Source organism: Phalacrocorax carbo, assembly GCF_963921805.1.
Source record: "Phalacrocorax carbo chromosome W unlocalized genomic scaffold, bPhaCar2.1 SUPER_W_unloc_6, whole genome shotgun sequence".
Taxonomy (NCBI): domain Eukaryota; kingdom Metazoa; phylum Chordata; class Aves; order Suliformes; family Phalacrocoracidae; genus Phalacrocorax; species Phalacrocorax carbo.
Window position 1 is genome coordinate 91,552 of NW_026990257.1, and position 24,892 is coordinate 116,443.

The following is a 24,892-nucleotide window of genomic DNA, read 5'->3' on the forward strand; positions in this document are numbered from 1 at the left end:
GTTTCTTACAACATGATCAGATCCATCAGTAAACAGAGCATATTGCTTCTCATTTTCTGGTAATTTATTATACAGTGGGGCCTCTTGGGCACAAATCACCTCCTTCGGTGATGCTCCAAAATTTCTGCCTTGTGGCCAGTCCATGATCTAATCCAGGATTCCTGGGCATCCAAGGTTCACTATTCAAGTTTGTTGTATGATAAATGCTCCCCACTTACTCCACTTAGCATTGGTTGCATGATGGGTAAAGGAGACCTATCCATCATATGGGCTTCTATGAAGAAAGTTAACTCCATCTCAGCCAGACCCAGTACAGTATAATCATCAGAAATGACAAGCTCTGAAAGCAACTTCAGAAAGATAAAATTGTGGGAGTGAACTTTATTGCTCCAAATTACAGACTATTTCTTACCTTTCTTTTTATATCAGTGCAAAAATGTATTTTACATGTGAGCAACATATAAATAACAGACCCAACTGAGTCATTGTATTTTATATTTTTCTCTGATCCTTTTTCTCTACTTTTTTTTCTTGCCTAATTCTTAGAAGAGATGCATTGTTTCTACTAGACTTTTCTTACCCTACCTATTTTCATTCCAAAAGCCAAGACAAACAACAGTGACTATCTGCAGGGATGAATGTCACGGACTCCTGACAGATGTTCCGCAGAAGATCTTTATTGCCAGCTTTTCATTGCTTATATATCTTTTCGACACATTCTCCACGCGATCACGCGCACAAACAGTTTCTGTTAATCGTCAACTAGCTCTAAGCACGTGCCTTATGCTACATTCTAATAGGCTGTTCTGTTTGCGTTATCTCATTTTGTCGTGGTTTAGCCGGCAGCTCAGCCCCACACAGTCACTCGCTCACTCCCCCACCGGTAGATGGGGGAGAGAATCAGAAGGGTAATGCTCGTGGGTTGAGATAAGAACAGTTTAATAATTAAAATTAAAAGAAACAACGCTGTCTGCGCTGCCACTGCCCCCCCTCAATATACTGGTCATGGTGTCACATGGTATGGAACGAACATGCCATTGGCCAGTTGGGGTCAGCCACCCCCACCATGGCCCTGCCCCTCCCAGCCCCCACCACCACACGGCAGAGCGTGGGAAGCTGGAAAGGTAGCCGACCCCCACAGTGAGGAGAATTAACCCCTTCTCAGCCAAAACCAGCACATTCTCCACCCCTTAGTCCATACCATTTACACCATGCCCAGGTCCCATACGATGCAATACAACCGTACCAACCACCACCCCTCCCCTTCCCATCCTTTAACATAATACACAGGCATCATTCCCTTAGTTCATGGACCTTCCCTGTAAAACGTCCATTAAAATGTCCACTGAGTTCACCAAGTCCATGACTCTGGGCTACATCTGTTGTATCAGTCTTTCAGGGTGGGAGAGATGGTGTGTGGCATTGCATTGCTGCATACTGAGTCAGTCATTGTTCCATCACTGCTGTACTTTGCTTGTTTCACAGTTTCTCTTCCATGTGTTGGGAGGCTCGTACTCTGATATCATTGGTACAACACAGAGGTGACACACAGTATTATATAGCAGTTCACATTGTGCCATTCAGTTCATTGACTGTTTTCACCCAAAATCAAATCCCCTTGAGGCACACATTGGATTTCTCCATCCTCCCGCATCACCCACCAAGTGCACCCAGGTCCTCGAGCAAAAGCAATCCCACGAATGGGTTTGCCTTTGCCGGAGGCAGGAAGAACCCAGACTGTTTTCCCCAGCATACTTTTTGCATGCACTACAGGGACTCTATCCCCTTCCACAGTATGTAGGATTTCTGACTGGGCAGGGCCAGCTCGGTTGGCAGATCCCCTCGTGTTGACTAACCACGTGGCTTTTGCTAAATGTGTATCCCAGTGCTTGAATGTTCCACCCCCCATTGCTCTCAGTGTAGTTTTTAACAGTCCATTGTACCGTTCAATTTTCCCAGAGGCTGGTGCGTGATAGTTGATGTGATACACCCACTCAATGTCATGCTCTGTGGCCCAGGTGTCTATGAGGCTATTTCGGAAATGAGTCCCATTGTCTGACTCAATCCTCTCTGGGCTGCCATGTCGCCACAGGACTTGTTTCTCAAGACCCAGGATAGTGTTCCGGGCAGTGGTGTGGGGGACAGGATATGTTTCCAGCCAGCCAGTCGTTGTTTCTACCATTGTAAGCACATGGCGCTTGCCTTGGTGGGTTTGTGAGAGCGTGATATAGTCAATTTGCCAGGCCTCCCCATATTTATATTTCAGCCATCGTCCCCCATACCTCAGAGGCTTTACCTGCTTCGCTTGCTTGATTGCAGTGCATGTGTCACATTTGTGGATAACCTGTGCAATATCATCCATGGTCAAGTCCACCTGTATGTTGCATCTCTCCTTTGATGGCCTGAGGTGTCATGGGCCCACCGAGCTAGAAATAGTTCACCCTTATGTTGCCAGTCCAGATCCACCTCAGCCACTTCAATCTTGGCAGCCTGATCTACCTGCTGGTTGTTTCGATGTTCTTCAGTGGCCCGACTCTTGGGGACGTGAGCATCCACATGCCGTACCTTTACAACCAGGTTCTCTACCCGGGCAGCAATATCTTGCCACAATGTGGCAGCCCAGATGGGTTTGCCTCTACGCTGCCAGTTGCTTTGCTTCCACTGCTGCAGCCAGCCCCACAGGGCATTTGCCACCATCCAGGAGTCAGTATAGAGATAGAGCACTGGCCACTTTTCCTGTTCAGCAATGTCTAAGGCCAGCTGGATGGCCTTTACCTCTGCAAACTGGCTCGATTCACCTTCTCCTTCAGCAGTTTCTGCTACTTGTCGTGTAGGACTCCATACAGCAGCCTTCCATCTCTGGTGCTTTCTCACAAGGCGACAGGACCCATCAGTGAACAGGGCATATTGCTTCTCATCTTCTGGCAGTTTGTTATACAGTGGGGCTTCTTCAGCACGTGTCACCTCCTCCTCTGGTGATAATCCAAAATCTTTGCCTTCTGGCCAGTCCATGATCACTTCCAAGATCCCTGGGCGACTGGGGTTTCCTACTCGAGCCCGCTGGGTGATCAGTGCAACCCATTTACTCCACGTAGCATCAGTTGCATGGTGTGTAGAGGGGATGTTTCCTTTGAACATCCAGCCCAGCACTGGCAGTTGGGGTGCCAGGAGCAACTGTGCCTCAGTACCAACCACTTCTGAAGCAGCTCGAACCCCTTCATATGCTGCCAATATCTCTTTTTCAGTTGGAGTATAGCAGGCTTCGGACCCTCTGTACCCCCAACTCCAAAACCCTAGGGGTCGACCCCGGGTCTCCCCATGTGTTTTCTGCCAGAGGCTCCAGGTAGGGCCATTCTCCCCGACTGCAGTGTAGAGCACATTCTTTACATCTTGTCCTGCCCAGACTGGCCCAAGGCCTACTGCATGGACTATTTCTCGTTTAATCTGTTCAAAGGCTTGTCGTTGCTCAGGGCCCCATTTGAAATCATTCTTCTTACGGGTCACTCGATAGAGAGGGCTTACGATCAGACTGTAATTTGGAATATGCATTCTCCAAAAACCCACAACGCCCAAGAAAGCTTGTGTTTCCTTTTTGCTAGTTGGTGGAGACATGGCTGCTATTTTGTTGATCACATCCATTGGAATGTGACGACAACCATCTTGCCATTTGATTCCTAAGAACTGGATCTCTTGTGTGGGTCCCTTGACCTTACTTTGTTTTATGGCAAAACCAGCTTTCAGAAGAATTTGGACTATTTTCTCTCCTTTCTCAAAAACTTCTTCCGCTGTGTTGCCCCACACAATGATGTCATCAATGTATTGAAGGTGTTCTGGAGCTTCTCCCTGTTCCAGTACAGTCTGAATCAGTCCATGGCAAATGGTAGGACTGTGTTTCCACCCCTGGGGCAGTCGATTCCAGGTGTACTGGACGTCCCTCCAAGGGAAAGCAAACTGTGGCCTGCATTCTGCTGCCAGAGGGATTGAGAAGAATGCATCAGCAATATCAATTGTGGCATACCACTTGGCTGCCTTTGACTCCAGCTCGTACTGAAGTTCTAGCATGTCTGGCACAGCAGCACTCAACGGTGGAGTGACTTCATTCAGGCCACGATAGTCTACTGTTAGTCTCCACTCTCCATTAGACTTCCGGACTGGCCATATGGGACTGTTAAAGGGTGAGTGGGTCTTACTGATGACTCCTTGGCTCCTCAGTTGGTGAATGAGTTTATGGATGGCGATCAGAGAGTCTCTGTTGGTGCGATATTGCCGCCGGTGCACTGTTGTGGTGGCGATTGGCACCTGTTGTTCTTCGACCTTCAGCAACCCCACCACAGAAGGGTCCTCTGAGAGACGAGGCAAGGTAGACAGCTGTTTAATTTCCTCCGTCTCCAAGGCAGCTACACCAAAAGCCCACTTGTAACCTTTTGGGTCCTTGAAATACCCTCTCCTGAGGTAGTCTATGCCAAGGATGCACGGAGCCTCTGGGCCAGTCACAATGGGGTGCTTCTGCCACTCATTCCCAGTGAGGCTCACTTCGGCCTCCAATACAGTTAGCTCTTGGGATCCCCCTGTCACTCCAGCAATGCTGATGGGTTCTGCCCCTATATACTTTGATGGCATTAAGGTGCACTGTGCGCCGGTGTCCACTAAAGCTTTATACTCCTGTGGGTTGGACGTGCCAGGCCATCGGATCCACACAGTCCAGTAAGCCCGGTTATCCCTTTCCTCCACCCGGCTGGAGGCAGGGCCCCTCTCGTCCTGATCATGGCAGTCACAACTCACTTCCTGTAAACGTGAATCAGGAGTCCCTCTATTACACTTAGAAATAAAATCTGCGCTTCTACTCCTCTGTCTGGGGACTTGCTCGCTGGAAACTGGAGCAGCAGCTTTCCTGGAAGAGCCTCCCTGAGTGACTCTTCTTCCTTGCAGTTCATGCACTCGTGCCCGTAGGGTCGAAGTAGGCTTGCCATCCCACCTCATCATGTCCTCTCTGTGGTCACGCAGGTAGAACCATAGGGTGGCCCGTGGTGTGTATCCCCTTCTTTGAGCCAAAGGACGCTTATTCCTAACAGCTGAGACACTACTCTGTCGAGGTGGGGAGTAGGACAGATCTTCTTTGAGTTGCTGGACCTCTTGGGATAGTTTCTCCACAGCAGAGAAGAGCGAGGAAGAGATATTTGTGTCGTAATCCCGGAGTCTATCAATCACCTCTGCCACCGTTGGTGTCTCGTCGTCTTTCCAGGACATCACTGCCAATGAGTTTGCATGCGAAGATGGTGCGCTCCGTACAAACTTCCGCCACATGGGTTGTGTGCACTCGGCTTCATCTGGATCTTTGGATGACCGTTGATCGTCCAGGTCACCATAAATCACCTCAAACACAGCTAATTCCCTTAGATACTGGATGCCTTTCTCCATAGTTGTCCATTTTCCTAGGCGATATGTAACATCTTCTTTAAAGGGATACCTTTCCTTCACTCCAGACAGGAGTCAGCTCCAGAGGTTGAGGGCTTTTGTTTTTTTCCAATTGCTTTGTCAATGCCCCCTTCCCCAGAAAGGGATCCCAATTGTTTGGCTTCTTTTCCCTCTAGTTCCAGGCTACTGGCCCCATTATCCCAGCATGGGAGCAGCCAGGTGGCAATGTGCTCACCTGAAGGACTGCTATAATCTTTTTGCATATCTCACAACTCACTCAAGGACAGGGATCGGGTGGTCTCTATTTCATTTATGACTTCTCCCTCCTCTCCCTGCGATGGCCCTGGTTCTTCATCATCCTGTTCTAAACGAGTTGATGTCTGCTTCCAATATTTCGTCTTGTGTATGGGGGCAACTGATACTGGTACGGGTTTATTTTCTGAGCTAACTCTGGTATTTGTTGTGGGGGCTTGAGTGGCTGCAGTGCCTGTTGTCAGGGCTGGATTGTCTACAGTGCCAGTCACTTTGCATTTCAATCCAGAGACATTCTCTTCCCCCTGGGGGCACTGAATACTGTTGAGCAGGGATCGGTATGCATGGGCCAGACCCCAGCATGTTGCAGTGATCTGTGTCTCTCTGGAGTTCCCAGCATAACAACATACTTTCTCCAAATATTCTACTAGTTTTTTAGGATTCTGCACTTGTTCGGGGGTGAAACTCCAAAACACTGGGGGTGCCCACTGCCCTAGGTATTTGCCCATGCTATCCCACATGCCCTGCCACTCCTAACTATCAAGCCTCGGGGCAGATTTCTGGGTGATATTCTTAAGTTGCTTAGTCAAAACCAAAACAACCTGCCCAAAAACTAACAATAAGTGCACCTTAACCACCCAAGGATGTTCAAGATACAAAATCGTTGTTGTAACAAAGGCACAGACATCATAGAACAAAGTTGCACAGGTACTATTCTGTATTTCCTCCATATAAAGTCTCTCAGAGGAGGAGGTATAATTGCTAATTGCCTCAACAAGGTGGTATCCGAAGTACAGTAACGGTTTCAGCAAAAACCCCAAATACCAGATAAAGCTGAAAACGAGTGTTTGTATAACAAATCTTGTAGGCAAAACATTACTAATCACAGCAGAACACAGCAGACTCAACAAACCAACACCGATTTTTAACACCAACTGCAAAAAGGACAACATGGTGCTGTGACCAGCAGCTGTTGTTATCTCCAACCTTTGAGCCCCACGTTGGGCACCAAAAAGACTGTCGTGGTTTAGCCGGCAGCTCAGCCCCACACAGTCGCTCGCTCACTCCCCACCGGTAGATGGGGGAGAGAATCAGAAGGGTAACGCTCGTGGGTTGGGATAAGAACAGTTTAATAATTAAAATTAAAAGAAACAACAGTAGAAATGCAATGTAAAGGAGAACAATGAGAGGCGCAAAGCCCCGGGGGAGGGGGGAAGGGAGGGGAGAGGGGGAACGAACCGCCAAAACAAACCGCACGCGCCACAGCCGCTCGCCGCCCACCGACCCGACGCCGCGCCGCCTCCGCGCTGCCACTGCCCCCCCTCAATATATTGGTCATGGTGTCACATGGTATGGAATGAACCTGCCATTGGTCAGTCGGGGTCAGCTGTCCCCACCATGGCCCTGCCCCTCCCAGCCCCCTCCCCTGCCGCGGCAGAGCGTGGGAAGCTGGAAAGGTAGCCGACCCCCACAGTGAGGAGAATTAACCCCTTCTCGAGCCAAAACCAGCACACATTTGTTTTATTTTAATTCTTTCTTGACATTCCCATGCTCCTGTCTCTGTTTTTTACTGCTGCGCTGCTTCAGCTCAAGGATGTGACAAACAGCGCTAAGTTACTTGCAAAGTCATCTCCTACTTCTCCCCCATTTTTATTTTGTATTAGCCAGACATTTTTTACTGTTCTCTTTATTAATTGCTGCAAGCACTGACAAAAGAATGGCAAAATTAAAAGCAAAACAAGGAATTCATTCACTACTTCCCATCAGCAGGCAGGTGTTCAGCCATCTCCAGGAAAGCAGGGCCCCATCACACGTAACAGTTACTTGGGAAGACAAACGCCATCACTCCAAACGTCCCCCCCTTCCTCTTTCTTCCCCTAGCTTTATATACTGAGCATGATGTCATATGGTATGGAATATCCCGTTGGTCAGTTTGGGTTAGCTGTCCCGGCTGTGTCCCCTCCCAGCTTCTTGTGCACCCGGCAGAGCACGGGGAGCTGAAAAAGTCCTTGGCCAGTGTAAGTGCTACTTAGCAACAACTAAAACATCTCCACATTATCACCACTGTTTCCAGCAAAACTCCAAAACATAGCCCCATACTAGCTACTATGAAGAAATTTAACTCTATCCCAGCTGAAACCAGGACAATGGTTAAGAACTGCTGATGGACAGAGTAAAATTTTATCATTTTGATTTCATGGTAATATTTCACAAGTTCTAATGAATATCTTGCGTGCCCCTTTGAAGTGTACCTTGAGTTTTACTTCTGAAATAGAATTGTTACTGAATAAACTTCTGAAAGTCTTCAAAATATTTACATGGCCATAACTGGTAAGTTTAGGGAAGAATGTGAAGCAGTTTATAAAGCTGCACAAACTGTTGCAGGAGGATCACTTCAGACTGAAAGAGCATGGTTGCTACAGAAGCATTCCTTGTTTAGGTATAAATGATGAAGGAAAGACACAGCCAGGACAGCTGACCCAAACTGACCAATGGGATATCCCATACCATATGATGTCATGCTCAGTATATAAAGCTAGGGCAAGAAGGAGGAAAGGGAGGACGTTTGGAGTGATGGCGCTTGTCTTCACAAGTAGCCATTACGCTTGATGGAGCCCTGCTTTCCTGGAGATTTGCATGGTTGTTAGAGCCCCCGGTGCTGAGGAGGTGGCGCTGGGATTATCGCCGCTCTCAGGACAGGGCTCGGGACCATCTCTCGGCCATTTGCCCCGCTCCTTCCCATGTTTTAACATCGAACACTGCTGAGGCTGTTGATGGACCCCCATGCTTTTGCAGGAATTTCAGTAATAACTTTACTTTAAAAGCATCATATTTAATGCCTCGTTTGTTCAATAACTGAATCAGAAACTTAACAATCACCTCTTCTTCGGCAGAGAGATTAGCTCCCATGCTTACTGCCCCAGCCGCTCACCTGTAATATCAAGGTGATGTCCCAGGATTAAAGCTGCAGTCCCGCTGTCAGATTCGTCTGGCTGGGGTCCCTGCGGACGCTGCTCCTCAGTGTTGCACTCCCACGTCGGGTCATCATTTGCAGGGAGGAATGTCACGGACTCCTGACAGATGTTCCGCAGACGACCTTTATTGCCAGGTTTTCACTGCTTGTATATCTTTTCAACACATTCTCCATGCGATCACATGCAGAGTTTCTGTTATTCGTCAGCTACCTCTAAGCACGTGCCTTATGCTACATTCTAATAGGCTGTACTATTATCTCTAGCTCTAACTGCGCGCCTTATGCTACATTCTAATAGGCTGTTCTGTTTGCGTTACCTCATTTGTTTTAGCTTGCTTAATTCTTTCTTGGCATTCCCACGCTCCTGTCTCTGTTTTTTACTGCCACACTGCTTCAGCTCAAGGATGTGTCAAACAGCGCTAAGTTACTTGCAGATTCATCTCCTACAACTATCAGCTGATATTGTCCTTAATAATTTTTTTGTTGACATTTTCCTTAGCCTTTTCCTTATCTCTGTTACCCTAACAAATAAAAATAAGTAAATATTAGCCTATGAGGAGCGGCTAAGGACACTGGGTTTGTCTAGTTTGGAGAAAAGCTGGAAAAGTAAATGGCTCAATGTCCAGCTGGAGAAGAGTGGTGTCCCTCAGGGGTCCATACTGGGACCAGTGCTGTTTAACATTTTCATCAGTGACTTAGACAGCAGGATCGAGTGTACCCTCAGCAAGTTTGCAGATGACACCAAGTTGAGTGGTACAATTGACATGCCAGAAGAGCGGGATGTCATCCAAAGAGACCTGGACAAGCTGGAGAGGTGGGCCTGTGAGAACCTCATGAGGTTCAACAAGGCCAAGTGCAAGGTCCTGCACCTGGGTCGGGGCAACCCCCAATATCAATACAGGCTGGGGGATGAAAGGGATTGAGAGCAGCCCTGTGGAGAAGGACTTGGGGGTACTGGTGGATGGAAAGCTGGACATGAGCCAACAATGTGGTCTTGCAGCCCAGAAAGCCAACCGTGTCCTGGGCTGCATCAAAGGAAGAATGGCCAGCAGGCCGAGGGAGGTGATTCTGCCCATCTACTCCACTCTGGTGAGACCCCACCTGGAGTACTGCATCCAGCTCTGGAGTCCTCAGCACAGGAAGCATATGGGGCTGTTGGACTGGGTCCAGAGGAGGGCCACAAAAATTATCTGAGGGCTGGAGCACCTCTCCTACGAGGATAGGCTGAGAGAGTTGGGGTTGTTGAGCCTGGAGAATAGAAGGCTGTGGGAAGACCTTATTGCCGCCTTCCAGTACTTAAAGGGGGACTAAAGGAAAGATTGGGGCAATCTCTTTAGCAAGGCCTGTTGTGACAGGACAAGGGGTAATGGTTTTAAACTAAAGGAGTGTAGATTTAGACTGGATATAAGGAAAAAATTTTTTGCAGCGAGGGTGGTGAAATACTGGAACAGGTTGCAGGGAGAGGTAGTGGAGGCCCCATCCCTAGAAACATTCAAGGTCAGGTTGGAATGGCGCTCTGAGCAACCTGATCTAGCTAAAGCTGTCCCTGCTCACTGCAGGAGTGTTAGACTAGATGACCTCTACAGGTCCCTTCCAACCTAAGCCATTATATGGTTCTATGATTCTATGAAAAGGAGGGTGAGGGGCGACTCATTGCTCTCTACAGTTTCCTGAGGAATGGAAGTGGAGAGGGAGGTGCTGATCTCTTCTCCTTGGTATCCAGTGACAGGATACGTGGGAATGGTTCAAAGGTGCATCAGGGGAGGTTCAGACTTGACATTAGGAAACATTTCTTTACCAAGAGTTTGATCAAACACTGGAACGTGCTTCCTGGAGAGGTCATCAATGCTCCATGCCTGTCACTGTTTAAGAGACATTTGGACAATGGCCTTAATAACATGCTTTAACTTTTGACCAGCCGTGAATTGGTCAGACAGTTGGACTACATGATCATTGTAGATCCCTTCCAACTGAACTATTCTCTTCTCTTGTTCCTCTTCCCCCTTCTTCTGGGTTAGCCCTGAGTTAGACACAGCTGTAGCTAAGAACACCTGATTACGAGTCAGGGCACCTCAACAGTGACATTTAAGGCAGTGGTTCCACTTGTGTCCAGAAAATGTGCCAAAAGGTGCAGTAAAGCTCTCCCATGACTGTTTCTTCCTGTATCCTCCTTTATGCCAGTAAGAATGCTACAGCCGCTGTGCAGCACACTAATTAATGGGACTAATCCATGTGAAAACTACCCCATGTTTTTTTTAGTCAAGGAACTGATATGGCTTGATGAACAATCTCCCAAATTATAGTGTTGGTACGTGTGAGGTGATGGAAACAAGCCGCAGAGCGAGGAGAGAACCAAGCATCTTGGTAACAGACATACTAATGTCATATTAAATGGAGAATGTTGAACTACAATCAGAACTAACAAATTTTGCCTAATGATTATGACAGCCTATTGTGCTTTAACCCCAGCCAGCAACTAAGCACCACACAGCCACTCACTCACTCCCACCACAGCGGGATGGGAGAGAGAATAGGAAGAGTAAAAGTGAGAAAACTCATGGGTTGAGATAAGAACAGTTTAATAGGTACAGCAAAAGCCTCGCACAGAAGCAAAGCAAAACAAGGAATTCATTCACTACTTCCATTCGGCAGGTAGGTGTTCAGACATCTGAATAGTTAGAGATGATCAATGTAGTCAATATATTTCATTCAAAATGGTAATACTGATGGGTTCTGCCCCTATATAGTTTGATGGCATTAGGGTGCACTGTGCACTGGTGTCCACTAAAGCTTTATACTCCTGTGGGTCGAATGTGCCAGGCCATTGGATCCACACAGTCCAGTAAGCCCGGTTATCCCTTTCCTCCACCTGGCTGGAGGCAGGGCCACTCTATTCCTGATCATAGTATTTGTCACTCACTTCCTGTAAATATGAATCACAAGTGTCTCTATTAAGATCAGAAAGAAAATCAGCACTTCTACTCCTCTGTCTGGGGAATTGCTTACTGGAAACTGGAGCAGCAGCTTTCCTGGAGGAACACCCCTGAGTGACTGTTTTTCCTTGCAGCTCACGTACCCATGCTTCTAGGGTCAAGGCAGGTTTTCCATCCCACTTTTTCATGTCCTCTCTGTGGTCACGCAGGTAAAACCATAGGGTGCCCCGTCGTGTGTATCCTCTCTGCTGAGCAAAGGGACGCTTACTCCTAATGGCTGAGATACTGGTCCATGCTGGTGGGGAGTAGGACAGATCTTCTTTGAGTTGCTAGACCTCCCAGGACAGTTTCTCCACAGCGGAGATGAGGGAGGAAGAGATAGGTGCTTCGTAATCCCGGAGTCTATCAATCACCTCTGCCGCTGTTGGTGCCTCGTCATCTTTCCAGGACATTGCTGCCAATGAGTTCCCATGCGTTGATGGTGCGCTCCGTACAAACTTCTGCCACATGGGTCATGTGCACTCAGCATCATCTGGATCTTTGGGTGACTGTTGATCGTCTAGGTCACTGTAAATCACCTCAAGCACGGCTAGTTCCCTCAGGTACTGGATACCTTTCTCCATGGTTTTCCATTTTCCTAGGCGAAATACAATATATTCCTTGAAGGGGTACCTGTCTCTCACACCTGACAGGAGTCGCCTCCAGAGGCTGAGGGCTTGTTTCCCTTTTCCAATTGCTTTGTCAATGCCCCCTTCCCTAGAGAGGGATCCCAGTTGTTTGACTTCCTTCCCCTCTAATTCCAGACTGCTGGCCCCATTATCCCAGCATCAGAGCAGCCAGGTGACAATGTGCTCACCTGAATGACGGCTGAAATCTTTTTGCATATCTCACACCTCACTCAAGGATAGGGATCGGGTAGTTTCCGTTTCTTGTATGAGTTCTTCCTCTTCCTCCTTCTCTCCTTCTGATGGCCCTGCTTTTAACATCATCTCTTTCTGTCACGATCCACTGTTGGGTTGCACAATTTGGCAGAAGTTGAGCCCCCTTGCTTTCTAACCAACTTCAGATAATTCTGGGTGGCTGGGGTGGCTGGGCTTAACTTCTGAGCGATGTTCGATTGGATGTGTTATCGTGACCAGGTTTGTTGTATTCTCGGGAACAGAATTAAGACTCAGAACGGAGTCAAGTGCCAAGTCACTTTATTTGGCTGCCAACAAGTATGCAAGACAAAAGGAGAGAAAGAGGAAAAAAGGAAAAAGAGAGAGAGAGTTACAATAGCTACCACCACACATCTGTGGCATCCCATCAGTCCGATGTATCTTCAGTCCAGTGGGGGAACGTTCCAACTGGTCTCCGTTGGTTCCGCCTTTTATAGCATTGTCCTGTTGCATAGTCAATGCGCTGGTTTGCATAGCCACACCTCCCACTTGGCAGTGGGGTGCATGCGCAGTATCGTCACTAGAGGATGCTCGACGGTTCCAGAGGGTTCCAGGGGGTCCAAGCCCCTCTCCCATATGTTGTAAGATGACCCTGGGGCCAGGTGCATGTGCAGAGGCCTATGTGCTCTGAGACAACAAGATATATATATATATATGTTCCTGTTGGATAGAACCTCCTCAGTTGCCATCATGGTGAAGCCTTGGTAGTCAAGCCATTCTGCCAACAATGTTGAGACAAGTTTCTAGTCCCTTACACTTTCTAAATGTGTTGACTTTCCCTTCCAGGATTTCTTCTTGTGTATAGGGGCGACTGATACTGGCACGGATTGATCCTCTGATTCAGCTGCAACACTTGTCACCGGGGTTGGAGTAGCCGCAGTGTCTGTTGTGGGGGTTTGAGTGGCCGCAGTGCTTCTCGCTTTCCTTTTCCTTTTAGATCCAGAGGCCTTCTCTTCCCCTTGCGGGTACTGAATAGCGTTAAATAGGGCTCATTAGGCATGGGCCAGGCCCCAGCACGTCGCAGTGATTTGTATCTCTCTGGAATTGCCAGGGTGAAAACTTACTTCCTCCAAATATTCTACTAATTTTTCAGGATTCTGCTCTTGTTCAGGGGTGAGGTCCCACAACACTGGGGGTGCCTACCCTCTTAGGCATTTTCACATACTATCCCACATACCCTGCCACGCATAGCTATCGAGCCTTGGGGCAAATCTCTGGATGATATACTTAAATTGCTTTTTAACCTTAGACAGAGCTGAAATGGTCTGCCAAAGCAATACCAGCAGATATACCTTAACTACCCAAGGATGTTCAAGATACTGAAAAGTTGTTGCAATGAAAGAGGAGGCATTATAGAAGATGGTAGCTACGGTGCCATTCTGTATTTCCTCCATAAAAAACTCTCAGAGGAGGAGGAATACTTGCTAATTGTATCCATGAGATGGTAGCCAAAGTACAGTAACGACTTCAATGTAAACTTCAAATACCAAATAAAACTCAAGGCAAATGTTTTAAAAACAACCCTCCCAGGCAAAACATCACCAGTCACTGCAGAGCACAGCAGACCACAAGAACCAACACCAGTCTTGAACAGACACAACAAATACAAGAGCATGGTGCAGATCGGATAAACTAATACTGAGAACAGAGTCTATGCTGTGACCAGCAACTATTATTATCTCAAACCCTTCGTGCCCCAGGTTGGGCACCAAAAAGGACTGTCGTGGTTCAGCCACGCAAATAAACACCACGCAGCTGCTCACTCACTACCCCCACCCCTGTGGGATGGGAGAGAGAATCAGAAGGGCAAGAGCAAAAAAAGAAAACTTGTGGATTGAGATAAGAACAGTTTAATAATTAGAATAAAATAATAATGATAAAAATATTGATTATGATAATAATAATAACAATGATAATATAATAAAAAGGAAAAGGGAAAAAGGGAAAAAGGGGGAAAAACAGAAACACAAACTATACAACTGCTCACCACCTGCCGACTGACACTGCCGGTCCCAGAGCTGCAATTGCTGCTTCTCTCCCCCGGCAAGCTCCTCCCAGTTAACATACTGGGCATGACATTACATGATATGGAATATGCCTTTTGCCAGTTTGAAACCTCTCTCTTAGCTGTGCCTCCTCCTGTCCTGGCTTCTTGTGCACCTGGCAGACCATAGGAAGCTAGATAAGTTCTTGACTAGTATAAACACTACCTAGCAACAACTAAAACATTGGTATGTTATCAACATTATTTTCATACCAAGTCCAAAGCACATCACTATGCCAGCTGCAGTGAAGAAAATTAACTCTGTCCCAGCTAAAACCATGACAATATTCACCTCTTATTCCATTTCATTTACATCATGCTCAGGTCCCATACTATCCAATACAGCTTCAATAACCCCTACCTGCCTTCTCATCCTTTAATAGAATATACAGGTTTCATTTATTATTCCCCTAGTCTATGGACCACCCCTGTAAAACGTCTGTGAAACATCTGTTGAGTTCATTCAGTCCATGACTTTGGGTTCCATCTATTGTATGAGTCTTTCAGAGAGGTGGTGTGTGTGGTGTTCGATTGTTGCATGCTTAAGTCAGTCCTCATTCCATCACTGCTGCACTTTGCTTGGTTCAATGAAATTTCATTTTTTATTAATTTGGGAGATTCCCACCTTGATACTATTGATATGGCATATAGCAACCACAGTAGTGAACGACATACAATATTACATAGCAATTAACAGCATACTATGCAGTTCATTGGCTGTTTTCACCCAAAATCAAATCCCCTTCAGGCACACATCGGATTTCTCCATCCTCCCTGTCGTGGTTTAGCCGGCAGCTCAGCCCCACACAGTCTCTCGCTCACTCCCCCACCAGAAGATGGGGGAGAGAATCAGAAGGGTAACGCTCGTGGGCTGGGATAAGAACAGTTTAATAATTAAAATTAAAAGAAACAACAACAGAAATGCAATGTAAAGGAGAACAACGAGAGGCGCAAAGCCCCGGGGGAGGGGGGAAGGGAAGGGAGGGGGGAACAAACCGCCGAAACAAACCGCACGCAACGCAGCTGCTCACCGCCCGCCGACCCGACGCCGCGCCGCTCCCCAGCCGCAAACTGCCCCCCCTCAATATACTGGTCATGGTGTCACATGGTATGGAATGAACATGCCATTGGCCAGTCGGGGTCAGCCGCCCCCACTACGGCCCTGCCCCTCCCAGCCCCCCCGCCACGCAGCAGAGCGTGGGAAGCTGGAAAGGTAGCCGACCCCCACAGTGAGGAGAATTAATCCCTTCTCAGCCAAAACCAGCACATTCTCCACCCCTTATTCCATACCATTTACACTATGCCCAGGTCCCATACCATCCAATACAACCTCACCACCCACCACCCCTCCCCTTCCCATCCTTTAACATAATACACAGACATCAGTCCCTTAGTTCACGGACCTTTCCTGTAAAATGGCCATTAAAATGTCCATTGAGTTCACCCAGTCCATGACTCTGGGCTCCATCTGTTGTATCAGTCTTTCAGGGTGGGAGAGATGGCGCATGTGGCATTGCATTGCTGCATACTGAGTCAGTCATTGTTCCATCACTGCTGTACTTTGCTTGTTTCACAGTTTCTCTTCCATGTGTTGGGAGGCTTGTACTCTGATATCATTGATACAACAAAGAAGTGACACACAATATTATATAGCAGTTCGCATAGTGCCAATCAGTTCATAGGCTGTTTTTGCCCAAAATCAAATCCCCTTGAGGCACACATTGGATTTCTCCATCCTCCCGCATCACCCACCAAGTGCACCCAGGTCCTCGAGCAAAAGCAATCCCACGAATGGGTTTGATTTTGTCTGAGGCAGGAAGAACCCAGACTGTTTTCCCCAGCATACTTTTTGCGTGCACTACAGGGACTCTATCCCCTTCCACAGTATGTAGGATTTCTGACTGGGCAGGGCCAGCTCGATTGGCAGATCCCCTCATGTTGACTAACGAGCAGTCCCACAAATGGATTTTGCTAAATGTGTAGCCCAGTGCTATAAATAGTTCACCCTTGTGTTGCCAGTCCAGATCCACCTCAGCCACTTCAATATTGGCAGCCTGATCTACCTGCTGGTTGTTCCGATGTTCTTCAGTGGCCCAACCCTTGGGGATGTGAGCATTCACATGACGTACTTTCACAACCAGGTTCTCTACCCGGGCAGTGATATCTTGCCTCAGTGCAACACCCCAGATGGGTTTGCCTCTACGCTGCCAGTTGCTTTGCCTCCACTGCTGTAACCAGCCCCACAGGGCATTTGCCACCATCCAGGAGTCAGTATAAAGATAGAGCACTGGCCACTTTTCCCGTTCAGCAATGTCTAAGGCCAGCTGGATGGCCTTTACCTCTGCAAACTGGCTCAATTCACCTTCTCCTTCAGCAGTTTCTGCTACTTGTTGTGTAGGACTCCATACAGCAGCCTTCCATCTCTGGTGCTTTCCCACAAGGCGACAGGACCCATCAGTGAACAGGGCATACTGCTTCTCATCTTCTGGCAGTTTGTTATACAGTGGGGCTTCTTCAGCACGTGTCACCTCCTCCTCTGGTGATAATCCAAAATCTTTGCCTTCTGGCCAGTCCATGATCACTTCCAAGATTCCTGGGCGACTGGGGTTTCCTACTCAAGCCCGCTGGGTGATCAGTGCAACCCATTTACTCCACGTAGCATCAGTTGCATGGTGTGTAGAGGGGATGTTTCCTTTGAACATCCAGCCCAGCACTGGCAGTCGGGGTGCCAGGAGCAGCTGTGCCTCAGTACCAACCACTTCTGAAGCAGCTCAAACCCCTTCATATGCTGCCAATACCTCTTTTTCAGTTGGAGTAGAGCGGGCTTTGGACCCTCTGTACCCCCAACTCCAAAACCCTAGGGGTCAACCTCAGGTCTCCCCTGGTGCTTTCTGCCAGAGGCTCCAGGTAGGGCTATGTTCCCTGGCTGCCGTGTAGAGCACATTCTTTACATCTTGTCCTGCCCAGACTGGCCCAAGGCCTACTGCATGAACTATTTCCTCTTTAATCTGTTCAAAGGCTTGTCATTGCTCAGGGCCCCATTTGAAGTCATTCTTTTTCCAGGTCACTTGATAGAGAGGGCTTACAATCAGACTATAATCTGGAATATGCATTCTCCAAAAACCCACAATACCTACAAAAGCTTGTGTTTCCTTTTTGCTAGTTGGTGGAGACATGGCTGCTATTTTGTTGATCACATCCATTGGAAGCTGATGACAGCCATCTTGCCATTCTATTCCTAAGAACTGGATCTCTTGTGTGGGTCCCTTGACCTTACTTTGTTTTATCGCAAAACCAGCTTTCAGAAAGATTTGGACTATTTTCTTCCCTTTCTCAAAAACTTCTTCTGCTGTATTGCCCCACATGATGATGTCATCAATGTATTGTAGGTGTTCGGGAGCTCCACCTTGTTCCAAAGCATTATGGATCAGTCAATGGCAAATGGTAGGTCTGTGTTTCCACCCCTGGGGCAGTCGATTCCAGGTGTACTGGACCAACTAATATTGAGAACAGATGAATCAATGCTGTGACCAGCAACTGTTATTATCTCAAACCCTTTGTGCCCCACGTTTGGCACCAAAAAGGAGTGTCGTTGTTCAGCCCCAGTCGGCAAATTAACACCATCCAGCCGCTCGCTCACTCTCCCTACCCCTCTGGGATGTGGGAGAGAATCGGAAGAGCAAAAGGCAAAAAAAACCTTGTGGGTTGGGATAAGAACAGTTTAATGAAATCATTTTAATTAAAATAAAACAATAATAATAATAATTATTATAGTAATAACAATATTGATAACATAATAAAAAGGAAAGGGGAAAAAGGGAAAAAAAACATAAACAGAAATGATAGAACCACTCTACTTAACGACCGATGCTGCTGGTCCCCGAGCTGCGATTGCTGCCTCCCTCCCTGTGGAATAATCGCTGGGGGTGACTTTAGAAATTGAACTTTTGGTTTTAGAAAAGGTACAGCATGGAAGAAGCTTGCAGGGTAGTGTGTGGCTGACGGCTGAGAAATGCATTCCATGGAAGTTCCCTAGGCTTGTAACCTTAGATGACAGCAATGCCAGGGGAACTTGGTGTACTGACTCTAAGAGGATTTGTCTGGATGGTGGAATGGTGTGGAGACACCGTAGCCGGGCTCTGTGACCATGGAGCTGGTACACTGCACACTTGCTACCCTGAGCCAACAGTCTGTCATGTTTTTTACAAAATGCTGTCCTTTTTATCATTATATATTAAAACACACCTCCATCCTAGAAGCTACCTGCCTCTAAGGTGCAACCACCCCTCACTGGGCAAAGCAAGGAAATTTTACACCAATCATAATGAAGGTATGTATGACTAGAGTCACTCAAGCTCCACCTGAAAGGTAAGAAATATTATAAAATAGGTTAAGAGAAAAGGGGTGTTGAGGAAGATACCATCACGTACCACTCTGACTCCGGGGACCAGTCGATGGTTTGAGCCTCTCTTTTCCCCACATTGGGACGCCTTTGGGTAAGATTTGAGCATTTGGCTATACCAAGTGTTTCCCCAAGAAAACTTAGAAACGTCTCTATAGTTTCACTTTAAAACTCCAGTGCATTAGAGTCGCTTCATATTTGCTTAACGCACTTGTAGTCTAGCAGTGTTACTAATTTTTCTAGTATTTGTGTGTCTTGTAACCAGCAATTCTATCACTGTTAATCCAAAGGACCTGTGTATATGTTGCTTTAATAAATCGTACTATACATTAATCTAGCCGTGATCTTTCTTATTGAATGTGACCAGCCTGGGCAGCTGCCAAATTAGTTACTAACAACAAATACTCTGATGGGTGGTTACTTCTACAATCCTTAGAAAATAAACTGTTGACCAAGTCTAAGACTAAGACTGGACTTAGCAGTACCTAGACTCCTCTCTGAGGAGTTTAGAAAGCAAGGGGGTCCTGTCTGAACCTCGTGACTCAACAGTAGGGTCTCCCCCTAGCCACTCCACAGACTCCTACTATTAACGCAACAGAAAATTGCCATAGTCGGCAGGATTACCATGGATAATTTGCTGCAAAAACAGAAATGTGCCCCTTCCCAGGCTGGGAAGAAGTGGGCTCAAAAATTTTGGAGGGATGAAGAGAAAGTCACAGAACGCATTGAGCAGTGTCAGGCTGCGCAAAGGCTGGGAGCAAACAGTAAAGGTGTAATTCGTGCCATGTTAGGACCCTGTTTGTCTTGTGCTCAGCAAGAAGCAAAGGAATCCCCTGCCCCCCAACAAATTTCAAATGTGGAATATACAGCTTTAAAATCAGAAATTGAAGTATTAACATCATCATTGACCTTTGAGAGGGAGAAAGGCAAAAACCTAGGAACCCAAACTGATATACTTGTGAATGAAAATAATCAACTTGTGAGTGAGAATCATCATCTTAATTGCTGGAAAGGGTTAATCAGCTCAAACTTCTGCTCCAGTTAAACAGATTCATAGATTAATGCATAGTGCAGACCCTGGAATTTGGAATGGTGATGTTTGCTTTGACAATAATAATGATGATGTTGAGGGGATTGCTGATCCCGAGCCTCAATCTATTTCCTTAAGGCCTTTGATTAAAACTGAGACTGCTGTTGATGATGATGACAAAATCCGCACTACTGTGCGAATAATTCCGTGGTCACCCGCGGACTTATTGAAAATATAGGAGAAATTCTCAAGGTGACCAGGAGAATCAGAAGGTATGTGTGGCGAGTTTCTCTCCAAGGAGGAGATTGAATTATGTTAAGTGAGGAAGAAGCAGGAGGCTTTTGGGGACCAGGAGTATTTTTAACTACCACCCCAGGAGCCCATAATTACTCCTTAACTGCACGAGCTGCATACTGGGCAGGTGGTATAGATCCTCAGGAGAGAGGGGAACCACTGGAGATTAGAGCCACAGGCTATTCTGATCTAGCTGCAGCAGTACAGAAAGCAGCCTGCATACAAGCAATATATGAAAGACATGAGTTAACAAAATCTCCGATGCTAGCCCCTATCGATCTGGCACGATTGACTCCTCTTATTCTTGGCCGCCCTGATTGTCTTAAGATGTATGTGGCAAGTGCCCAAGATCATATACAAAATTATTGCAGAGATACTGATCGCAGTCATAGACAATGTCAACATGCCCCCATATCTACCTGGAATGAATTTTTACAAGACATAGATAGGTATGGATGCCGAATGGGTTGGGTTAGTTTGCCTAGTGTAAAGCCCCCAGATCACACGCAGCGGGTCTGCCAAGTCCACACTCAAACCCCTAAATTCCATGGGAGATTTTAGCCCAATGAGGAGCAGACCAAGCTGTGGCACAAGGCTCTAGTCTTGGGGGCACCCCGACCACTCTTGCGTGGCATGCCTATTGAGGATCTCCATGCATTGGTCCAAGTATTGAGTAAAAAGAGTAACCTATCTGGAGAGAGCTGCCTAGCTGCAAACCCCCCAACTCATAAGGAAAGTACTCCTCCTGCACCAAGCCAAACAGATGAGGTGGGATGTCAGCAAAAAAACTTCCACCCCAGGGGAGGGCAGTGAGCCACCCTGCTCGGCGGGTATTAGCAATTCAATGGCTCTCTAATGAATACTCTGACCCTATCATTGCCATTCCTGCTGCCCCTCGAAAAATATTGGTAAATTTTCTCATTGATACCGGGGCTCAAATGTCAGTAATTACACAAGAAACAGCACAAACCCTGGGCATAAGACCTGGCCGACGCAGAGTTAAATTCACTGGAATAGATGGTGTGGAAAAGGAATGCGCTATCGTGAAAGTTTCACTCTGGCTGCCAGGAGAACAAAGGCTAACTAGAGTAGAGGCTTTAGTCGGTGCTGCATATACCAACATCCCAGGATTTGATATACTGCATGGGCAGATGTGGAAACTCCCAGATGGAACTGTGTGGAGTTTTGCAAGAAATGAAAAGAAATCAGGTGTAGTGAAATTGAGTCTGTTACAAACATCTATACCCTTGCCCCCCTCTAAAATCACTAATGTTCGACAATACCCTTTGCCAGCAGCTGCGCAATTGGGTATTGACGGGGTGGTAACAGACCTGGAAAAAAGAGATATCATCACTCGCACACACTCTCCCTATGCTTCTCCTGTATGGCCTGTAAAAAAGTCGAATGGACAGTGGAGACTCACAATCGATTATAGACAATTGAACGCCAATACTACACCTTTAGTGGCAGCTGTACCAAACATCACAGAGTTCTGTTCCTCAGGATACCCTGGAAAAAATAGAACATGGACAGAGACCATCTAGTGTGAAGGAACTACAGGAAGTTTTGGGAGCTTTAGGTTATTGGCACAAACACATTCCTGCTTTTGCTATTATTGTGCATCCCTTATATGATTTGCTCAAAAAGGGAAAATAATGGTAATGGACTGAACAGCATACAAGTGCATTAGAGCTGCTAATAAAAGAATTGAGATTATTCCAGAAACTTGGTCCTATACACCCCACTGACCCTATCCATGTTGAATGGGGGTTCAGTGATGATGGTTCTCACTGCAACCTATGGCAAAGGGGGCTAGAAGGACCAGAAAGACCACTGGAATCTAGCTCTCACTCCTTCAGTGATACCAAAATGAGATACTCGCATCTTGAAAAGGGTTTGCTGTCCCTGGTGTGAGCAGTGAAACAAACAGAACAAATAAGGAGAAAACAGAATGTGATTATACGGGGACCTTTTCGTCTTTTGGATGTAGTCCATAAAGGAACGATAACACCTGCTGGTATCGCCCAGAAGCCCATGGTTCGTAAGTGGTATGCCTATCTAGAAGGCATTAATGAAATTATGCCAATTACCAAGGGCAATATAAAAGTATCTAAATTAAAAAAGGTCATAGATGGTCCAAAGCACAGCACTATGCCAGCTACAGCTAAAGCCATGACACCAATGATCAGCAGTGGGGGCATGAATATTAGCTGTTATTGACACATTTAAATGTATAAATATCTTGTAGTTTCTTGGTGTGGTGTGCTAGCTTTGTGGAGCTACCACCTAGCACCCATCTTTGTGTAAATATGAAATTAATAAAATACCTCAGCTCTGTATGTATTTTGGCATTTTGCACACAAATCAGCTTTTTGGGAAAACAGTGGGACCCTCAGAAGGAAATAACAGACCCTGTATTACCCTAACAATACATTGGAGCTATCATAACCAGCATCGGGTGATGACTCTAATTGGACACATGAGCTGAGGTCACTTTTAATCACAGGGACTGTTGTGTGTTAATCTCAACAGGCAGCTAAAACCCACACAGCTGCTTGCTCACTCACTCCCCCCCACAATCAAGCAGATTAAATTTTTACACAAGAAGTGCATGTTCCAGACCTTTACTTTATCATAGAAAATTTTCTCTTGTGCAAGGTTGCATTGTATGCTACATGGATACAATGACCTTCGACATAGGCTCCCATAATTCCTTTATTGTCAGATTGGTGAGATATGGATTGAATGAGTCGACAGTAAGGTGGGTGGAAAACTGGCTGTATCATCATGCTCAAAGGGTAGTGACCAGTGGTACCAAGGTCAAGTGACAGCTAGTTAGTAGCTGCATCCTCAAGGATTACTACTAGGGCAAATACTGCTTAACATCTTTATTAACAATGTGGATGATGAGACACTGAGTGCTTTCTCCAAGTTCATGGACAATACTAAATTGGGAGGGAACAGTTGAATCACTGGAGGGCAGGGTTGCTACTCAGAGGGATGGAGAACTGGGCAGCCAAACACTTCATGGAGTTAAGCAATGGGAAATGCCAAGTCCTGCTACTGAAGATGAATAACCCCATGCACCAGTACAGGCTGGGGACCGACCAGTTGGAAAGCAACTTTATAGAAAAAGACTTAAGGGTTCTTGTGGGCAAGCTGGACATAAGCCAACAGCATGCCTTTGCAATAAAGGCAACCAACCACATAGTGGGCTGTATTAGCAAGAACATCACCAGCAGATTGAGGGAACTCGGTCTCTGCAAGGTCACAGTTGGAATTCTGTGTCTAGTTTGGACTCCCCAGTACAAGAAAACAGAGGACCAAGTCCATCAAGATGACTGGGAGGTGTATTGATTGCAAAGCCAGAGACCATTATACAAACCAATATAGAATGAGTCAATGAGTTATAGTCAGAGCCTGTAAATGAAACATGGGGAGGGAAACTCAGTGTGCTCTGAACATATAAACCAAATCAACCAGTCAGGGATGGACACCATGGTTCAAATAAAATAATTGGGGGTAGAGTTGGTTCACACAGCCCTGATCAAACATATTTTAGGGAGAACACGCAAACATACAGTGGAACACTATTGGAAAAACTCTACACAGGGCTGACACCACACAGGGCCAGATAAGGAACAGCAGAAGCTATAACACTTTGTCTATGGCTGGATCCATTACACTCAGGGCAGCGAAAAACTTAAATGCTTGGACCAGCAAGAAACCATAAAGCCTGAAACAGCAAAACAACAGTAAGGCAGAGTACAGCTGGAACCAATGTGCTTACCACATCATCTGTCTCCTTATCAGAGGAGGATGGCCTGAGAATGTGCACCCAACAGCAGATGTGATTTTTATGCAAATAGTTGGGGGAAGGAGTAGTTAGTGATTCTATTAGTTATTTTTTGTCTTCCTTAAAGACAAAAGGACAATTCTATGGAAGGACAATGCTATGGAGGAAGCTCTCATAACTTTTCAGGAAAATCAGCATGTGCTGGTTTTGGCTGAGAAGGGGTTAATTCTCCTCCCTGTGGTGGGGGTCGGCTACCTTTCCAGCTTCCCGAGCTCTGCCACGTGGTGGGGGGCTGGGAGGGGCAGGGCTATGGTGGGGGCGGCTGACCCTGACTGGCCAATGGCATGTTCATTCCATACCATGTGACACCATGACCAGTATATTGAGGGGGGGCAGTTTGCGGCTGGGGAGTGGCCTGGTGTCAGGTCGGTGGGTGGTGAGTGGCTGTGGCACGTGTGGTTTTCGGCGGTTCGTTCCCCTTCCCCCGCCCCCTTCGGTCTTTGTGCCTCTCATTGTTCTTCTTTCCATTGCATTTCTGTTGTTGTTTCTTTTAATTTTCATTATTAAACATAGCCCTATACTAGCTACTATGAAGAAATTTAATTCTATCCCAGCTGAAACCAGGACAGCATGATCATTAATACCAGCTGCTGTGCATATATCAGTAAAGATAAGCAGATAAAAGCAGATCTGAATGCACTTTGGGAAAAAAAACAAATATTCCATAACATCTCTCTAGATGACACTTCTTTAGGGTTTCGAGATTTGTGGGGTAAATTGACTTCTTGGCTTCCTCATCTTAGATGGTTAAAGC

General features: G+C 46.6%; 1 long non-coding RNA gene across 1 annotated transcript in view; it reads right to left on the bottom strand.

Moving 5' to 3' along the window:
• Positions 1-922: 922 nt before the first annotated feature.
• LOC135310897 (uncharacterized) overlaps positions 923-24,892 on the bottom strand; it is a 181,819-nt gene continuing 157,849 nt past the window's right edge. The window contains exon 2 of the long non-coding RNA XR_010370848.1: positions 923-970. This is a non-coding gene — a long non-coding RNA (uncharacterized LOC135310897). The remainder of the gene's footprint in view (positions 971-24,892) is intronic.